This window comes from Hordeum vulgare, chromosome 7H, assembly GCF_904849725.1.
Source record: "Hordeum vulgare subsp. vulgare chromosome 7H, MorexV3_pseudomolecules_assembly, whole genome shotgun sequence".
Lineage (NCBI taxonomy): Eukaryota > Viridiplantae > Streptophyta > Magnoliopsida > Poales > Poaceae > Hordeum > Hordeum vulgare.
In genome coordinates this window covers 472,318,511-472,327,157 of record NC_058524.1, presented here as the reverse complement: position 1 = coordinate 472,327,157, position 8,647 = coordinate 472,318,511, and positions in this window count along the sequence as shown.

Here is an 8,647-nt window from a genome sequence, read left to right as displayed (position 1 = left end):
AACTTGTGAGTACCCTTGTGCCCCTAACCTTGCCTTGTTTTTGATGATTACGCCATTTTCATCTTGTTTGTTCTTGAAGATCCATTTTGTTCCAATTACATTGTGCTCCTTGGTTGGCCTTTTGACTAAAGACCACACTTTGTTGCTGTCGAAGCTGTTCAACTCTTATTGCATAGCAACAAGCCAGTCGTGGTCCGTTAATGCATATTGTGCCTTGAGCGGAACAATGCTACAGACAAAATAAAAGTGAGCACAAAACTTTGTCAATTGTTTACGAGTGACTCTAACTTCCGATATCTTGGTGAGAATTTGGTCAACGTCAACATGATCGGCCACACGACGCATGATGGAGTTTAAGGTTTCACAAGGTTAAACTTCGTTCCCATCGTCGACATCTTCAACATAAGGATCTATAATGTGTGGAAATTTGTTGAGGCTCATCATCATCAATAGGTTTGTCAACATCGACATGTGCATGTTCTTGTTATTGTACTTGATGATGTACTTGTTCTTGTTCTTGTACTTGACGATGAACATGTTCTTGTTCTTGTATCTCATGGTGAACATCTTCTTGTTCTTGAATTATGGACTCCACTTGTGGGATGAGATCTTGTGGTGATGAATGTGTAGTACTTGGTTGAGCATGAGTGGTGCTTGTGTCTTCATCTTCACCTTCACAAGGAACATGTTCCATTAGAAGGAGAGCACCTACACCCATGGTCAAAATTTCTTGCGAAGGATCTTCTTCACCTGCATCACTTAGATCAACTTGCTCCCCATGGGAGCCATTAAATTCATCAAACACCACATCACTAGTTTCTACAATGCATCTGGTGGATTTGTTGTAGATCCTATAGGCATGATAGTTTGATCCATAACCAACAAATATTCCCTTAGTTGTTTTAGATTGAAATTTTCCTAACTGTTCTCTCTTGTTGGGAATGAAATATTTGCATCCAAATACACACAAATACTTGACATTTGGCTTGTTTCCTGTTATGAGCTCATATGGGATCTTCTCCAAGATCTTGCGGAGGAAGAGACGATTTGAAGCATGGCATGCGGTGTTTACGGCTTCTGCCCAAAAGCTATGGGGAGACTTGTACACATCCAACATGGATCTTGCCATCTCCACAAGAGTGTGGTTCTTCCTTTCGGCTATCCCATTTTGTTGTGGGGGTATATGATGCGGAGTATTGATGCTCAATTTCTTCATCACTAAGGAACTCTTCAAGGGTGTAGTTCTTGAATTCGAATCCATTGTCACTTCTTATTGCCAAGATCTCTTTGTCAAACTTGCATTGTACTTGCTTGGCAAAATCAATGAAAGTGATATTTGTCTCATCCTTGGACTTAAGGAAGAACACCCATGTGTATCTCGAGTAATCATCAACAATGATGAACCCATACTTCTTCCTACCAATACTATTCCATGAAGGAGGCCCAAAGAGATCCAAATGAAGGAGCTCCAAAGGTCTTGATGTGCATACTATATTCTTGGGGGATGCTTTGATTGATGTTCCTTCCCGGCAATGCATGCACCGCACACACGATCTTTCTCAAATGATACATTGATTAGTCCAAGGATGTGTTCCTCCTTTAAGAGATCTTGAAGATTTCTCATACCGACATGGGCTAACCGGCGATGCCATAGCCATCCCTTGTCGGCCTTGGACATTAGGCAAGTTGCATGGAATGTGCTCTCTTTTGAGAAATCAACCGTGTAAAGGTTTCCATCCAAATCCCCCACAAAGGCAACTTCAAGAGTATCTCTCTTAAAGACTTTCACATCCGTTGGTCCAAAAAGTATATCATAGCCAACAGAGGCCAATTGATGAACAAAAAGTAAGTGATATTTATCACTAGATGTGGTGGAGGAAAATAGAGGAGGGTTAGGTCGTGGAGTTACCTTCACTTTGTCTGAAGATGTTTGTACCTCATCATCTTCTACCACACCTTTTTCCATGAGACATTTGTGTGCATTACCCTTGTGGTCTTTCATGTAGTTGTATGTGACAACATCACCACTTTTGTTGACAAGTCTCAATGTGGTTGAGCAAAACATTGTATAAATGCTTAGAAATAAGGCTTAGGGTTCATACCTTCATTAGTGCAATCTCTCAACGATGATAACATAGTAGAACCATATGATCATCCCTCAACATGCAACAAAGAATCACTCCAAAGTTCATAAGTAGTGGAGAACATAAGATGAAATTGGTGTAGGCAGCAAACCACCTCAAAGTTATTCTTTCTGATCAATCTTTTGAGCTATTCCTATAAGTGTCACAAATAGCCCTAGCATTCGTACTAGAAAACACCAATGTACATATCAATCAACTCTAATGTCACCTAGATACTCCAATGTCACCTCAAGTATCTGTGGGTAAATTATGCGACATGCATCAAACAATTTTAGATCTATCATATTCAATCCAAGACAAAGAACTTCAAAGAGTACCCCAGGATTTCTATCGGAGAACGTGGTATGGAGAGAGAGAAAGAGAGAGAGAGAACTAGCTAGTGGAGATGGGTGGACAGGAAAAGCAATTAAATAGAGGGAGAAGGGAGGGAATTAATTAATGGAGGTGGTGAAGGGGCAAAGAAGGGAGAGGGAGGAGGGAGAGCATTAACGGAGCTGGTGGATGAGCAAAGAAGAGAGAGAGAGAGAGAGAGAGAGAGGAAGGGGAGCACTCAAGGAAGAAGCAACAATAAAGTGGAAGAGAAGGGGGAGAAGGAATGAAAAAAGGTGGTAGATATTATGGCTGGCTACTATAGCAGTAACGCTTGGTAAAGAAAAGCGCTACTGCTAGTTGCCCTTAGCTGTAGCAGTGGCAGCAACCCAACGTTGCTGCTAACTTGGGCCCACTAGCTTACGTGTAGAAGAATAACCGCAGCGCTTGTTCAAGACACAATGCTACAACTATGGTTTCACTTATAACACTAGGTAAGGGCCATGCTCTCTAGTATCTCCTGATATGGGGGTATGGTGTAGCCCACTTCACACTAACGCCATGTCTCCTACCCAGCGTTGTTGCTAAGTAGTACTAGTAGCGCTTTTTCTGCCTAGCGCTACCCGTACTTAACAACAACGTAATGACCTTAACCAGCCCTGCTGGTAATATTCTACCTATAAGTTATTTCCTAGTATTGGTAGTACAACAATGCCTCAAATTCGACTAGATTAGCCGGATGTCCAACAAGTTTTTCATCAATGGATCATGCCCTCCCGCACATACCCCCCCTTCAGCTTCATCGAACTGTGTGTGTACGTAAATGGCTCTCCCATTGTACTATGGTACATCAGAGTAGCGCGTGCGGGCTACATAATGTATAGACCAACATTAAGTGAACGAATCAATGAACAGGTCTTCTGTCGATGCACTAAAGACTAGGGTCCCTAGTGCCCCAGACTTGTGCACGGGTGCAAAGAGCCCCTGACGGCAGGGCATGGCAGGATCCAGACAAGATGCACCCCCAAGATTACCAAGGCCCCGGCAAGCCTGCCTTGCCGGGAAGATAACCAAGGCCGCGCCCGTTTAGTGGGCGTGATGGACTCACCAAGCACAAGACCTCGGCGAGCCTCCCTTGTCGGGATGACAACTGATACGTCTCCAACGTATCTATAATCTTTGATGGTTCCATGCTATTATCTTGTCAAACTTTGGATGTTTTGTATGCCTTTTATATCTTTTTTGGGACTAACTTATTAACTCAGTGCCAAGTGCCAGTTCCTATTTTTTTCCGTGTTTTTGACCCTTTTCAGAGGAGGATTTTAAACAGTGTCCAAACAGAATATAACTTCTGAAAAGATTTTTTTCCGGAACAGAAGATACACACGAGACGTGAGAACCAAGGCAGAGGCCACCAGGGGACTCCACAAGCCCCCTAGGCGCGACAAGGGGGGCGCGCCTAGCAGGCTTGTGGGCCCCTTGTGGCTTGTCTGCTCTACCTCTTCCGTCTATAAATTCCTGAAAAATCCAAAACTGCCGAGGAGATCCACGAAAATACTTTTCCGCCGCCGCAAGCTTCTGTCTCCGCAAGATCCCATCTGGGGCACGTTCTGGTGCCCTGTCGGAGGGGGGATTCGGATACGGAGGGCTTCTTCATCAACACCATGACCTCTCCGATGATGCGTGAGTAGTTCACCATAGACCTTCGGGTCCATAGCTAGTAGCTAGATGGCTTCTTCTCTCTCTTGGATCTTCAATACAAAGTTCTCCATGATCTTCATCGAGATCTATCCGATGTAATCTTCTTTGCGGTCTGTTTGTCGAGATCTGATGAATTGTGGATTTATGATCAGATTATCTATGAATCTTATTTGAGTTTCTTCTGATCTCTTATATGCATGATTTCATATCCTTGTAATTCTCTTCGAGTTGTGGGTTTTGTTTGGCCAACTTGATATATGATTCTTGCAATTGGAGAAGTGCTTGGTTTTGGGTTCATACCGTGCGGTGACCTCACCCAGTGATAGAAGGGGTAGCGAGGCACGCATCGTGTTGTTGCCATCAAGGGTAAAAAGATGGGGTTTACATCATTGGTTTGAGTTTATCCCTCTACATCATGTCATCTTGCTTAAGGCATTACTATGTTCGTCATGAACTCAACACACTAAATGCATGCTGGATAGCGGTCGATGTGTGGAGTAATAGTAGTAGATGTAGAAAGTATCGGTCTACTTGTCTCGGACGTGATGCCTATATGTATGATCATTGCCTTAGATATCGTCATGACTTTGCACGGTTCTATCAATTGCTCGACAGTAATTTGTTCACCCACCGTAATACTTGCTATTTTGAGAGAAGCCTCTAGTGAACACTATGGCCCTCGGGTCTACTTCACACCATATTTTCAGCCTTACACTTTTACTTCGTTGCACTTTCCGCCTTCAGATCTCACTTTGCAATCAATCTTGAAGGGATTGACAACCCCTTTATAGTGTTGGGTGCAAGCTCGTTTGTGTTTGCGCAGGTACTCTGGACACTTGGCTTGATTCTCCTACTGGATTGATACCTTGGTTCTCAAACTCAGGGAAATACTTACTCTCATGTGTTGCATCACCCTTTCCTATTCAAGGGAAAACCAACGCAAGCTCAAGAGGGAGCAGAAGGATTTTTGGCGCCGTTGCCGGGGAGGATCAAGATTTAGGTGAAGCTCATCCAAGTAAGTGTCGCAAACTCATCTCTTGCATTTACTTTTTTGCCACTCGTTTTTCTCTCCCCCACTTCTGAAATACAAAAATTTACAAAAATATTTGCCTTTTTCGTTTGCCTTTTTCGTTCACCCTTTTCTCTCGCTTGCTTTCTGTTCGCTTGTGTGCTTGTTTGCTTGCTGAAGTCACCATGACCGAAAACACCAAACTTTGTGACTTCTCGAATACTAATAATAATGATTTTATTGGTACCCCGATTGCTCCCGCCACTAGTGTGGAATCATACGAAATCAATGCTCCTTTGCTGAATCTTGTTATGAAAGAGCAATTCTCCAGCCTTCCTAGTGAAGATGTCGCATCCCATCTTAATACCTTCATTGAGCTTTGCGATATGCAAAAGAAGAAAGATGTGGATAATGATGTTATTAAATTGAAGCTTTTTCCGTTCTCATTGCGAGCTCGAGCAAAAACTTGGTTTTCGTCTTTTCCCAAAAATAGTATTGATTCTTGGAACAAGGGCAAATATGCTTATATATCCAAGTATTTTCCGCTAGCTAAGATTATCTCTCTCCATAATGATATCATGAATTTTAAGCAACTTGATCATGAACATGTTGCACAATCTTGGGAGAGAATGAAATTGATGATTAGAAATTGTCCCGCTCATGGCTTGAGTCTTTGGATGATTATACAAATCTTCTACGATTGTCTGAATTTCGCTTCTAGAAATATCTTGGACTCCGCCTCAGGTGGAATGTTCATGGAAATCACGTTAGGAGAAGCCACAAAACTCCTAGACAATATCATGACAAAATACTCTCAGTGGCACACTGAAAGGTCACCTACTAGTAAGAAGGTACATGCTATAGAAGAAATTAACTCATTAAGTGCTAAGATGGATGAGTTGATGAATTTGGTTGCTATTAGAAGTGCTCCTTTAGATCCTAATAACATGCCATTGTCTTCCTTGATTGAGAGTAGCAATGCGATCTTGGACGTTAATTTTGTTGGTACGAATAACTTTGGCAACAACAATGCTTTTAGAGGAAACTATGTTCCTAGTCCTTTTCCTAGTAATCCCTCTAACAACTTTGGCAACTCCTACAACAATACTCATGGAAATTACAATAAATTAACCTCTGATCTAGAGAGTAATATCAAAGAGTTTATCAACTCGCAAAAATTTTCAATGCGTCCATAGAGGAAAAACTACTCAAAGTTGATGATTTGGCTAGGAGCGTTGATAGAATGTCTATTGATATTGATGCTTTGAAAGTTAGATGTGCTCCTCCCAAGATCAATATGGACGAAACTTTGAAAGCTATGTGTGTTTCCATGAGTAAGAGCAAAGAAAGAACCGCCCAAATTCATGCTAGACATGAATGGCTTAAAAAGGCGTGTTCTCGTGATAAGAATCACGAAGATCTTAAAGTGCTTGGTGTGACTCCCATTGAATCTTTATTTTCTAGTGCCAAACCTAATGATAACGGGGCTGGATATGAATCCACTTTGGTTGAAAACGCCCCCATGATTCGGAGTCTATCTATCTTGATGCTAAAAGCATTGAAAGTGGAATAGAGGATATGAAAACTTTGAGTAGTAATGAAACTACTACTTTGGATTTCAATGAATTCAATTATGATAGTTGCTCTTTGATTGAATGCATTTCCTTGATGCAATCCATGCTAAACTCTCCACACACTTATAGCCAAAACAAGGCCTTTACCGATCATATCGTCGAAGCTATGATAAAATCTCTTGAATAGAAACTTGAGTTGGAAGTTTCTATCCCTAGAAAGCTTCATGATGAGTGGGAACTTACTATCAAAATCAAAATCAAAAACTATGAATGCAATGCTTTGTGTGATTTGGGTGCTAGTGTTTCCGTGATTCCAAAGTCTTTATGTGATGTTCTAGGCTTTAATGAGATTGAGGAGTGTTCTCTTAATTTGCATCTTGCGGATTCTACTGTCAAGAAACCCATGGGAAGGATCAATGATGTTCTTATTATTGCAAATAGGAACTATGTACCCGTGGATTTCATTGTGCTTGATATTGATTGCAATCCTACATGCCCTATCATTCTTGGTAGACCTTTCCTAAGGACTATTGGTGCTATCATCGATATGAAGGAAGGGAATATTAGATTTCAATTTCCTTTAAAGAAAGGCATGGAGCATTTTCCTAGAAAGGAAATAAGATTGCCTTATGAATCCATGATGAGGGCTACTTATGGTTTGAGCACCAAAGACGACGATACGTGATTCTATCGCCTTATGCCTAGCTAAGGGCGTTAAACAATAGCGCTTGTTGGGAGGCAACCCAATGAATTTATCTTTTCTTTCTGTTTTGTTGCGTCCACACCATCATAATCTGTTATGATTGTGTTTTTTGTGTTTCTTTTTGTGTTTGAGCCAAGCAAAACCTTTATGATTAGTTTGGTGATGGTTGTTTGATCCTGCTGGAAAAAGACAGAAACTTTTCGCTCACGAAGTTATTTTTCATTTTTATTCAAAAAGATCTTCTGAGTTGATTCTTTTTTCTGCTTGTTGATATGCCTTTTTCCCAGGCTGTCGTAATTGTTCAGAATTTTTGAGGTACCATAAGTATACGAAGTATACATATTGCTACAGACTGGTCTGTTTTTGACAGATTCTGTTTTTGTAGTGTTGGTTGCTTGTTTTGATGAAACCATGGATAGTATCGGGGGTACTAGCCATGGAAAACTGAGAATACAGTAATCTAACACCAATATAAATAGAAATCAAGATTGCTACAGTACCTAAAGAGGTGGTAGTTTGTTTTCTTGTGCTAATGATATCACGAGTTTCTGTTTAAGTTTTGTGTTGTGAAGTTTTCAAGTTTTGGGTGATGTTCTCATGGACAAAGGGATAAATAGTGGAAAGAGCTCAAGCTTGGGGATTCCCAAGGCATCCCAAGCCAAATTCAAGGACACCAAAAAGCCTAAGCTTTGGGATGCCCCAGGAAGGCATCCCCTCTTTCCTCTTCAATCCATCGGTAACATTACTTGGAGCTATATTTTTATTCACCACATGATATGTGTTTTGCTTGGAGCATCTTGTATAGTAGGAGTCTTTTTTTGTTGTGTCACAATCATCCTTGCTGCATACCTTTTGAGAGATACATGCACTCATCGTGAATTTGCTAGAATACTCATTGTGCTTCACTTATATCTTCTGAGCTAGACAATTTTGCTCTATTGTGCTTCACTTAGATATTTTTAGAGCACGGCGGTGCGTGACTTGGTAGTTGGCTTGTGCTATGAGAGTAGTCCCAAAGGTGATAGGTACCCAAAGAGGATACAATAAAACTTCCATCTTCATGTGCATTGAGTAGAAAGAGAAGTTTGATTCCTCTCAATTAGTTTTGAGACGTGGATTTGGTAATATTAAGAGTTATGTTAGTAGGGTGTTGTGAATCTAGAAATACTTGTGTTGAAGTTAGTGATTCCCGTAACATGCACGTATG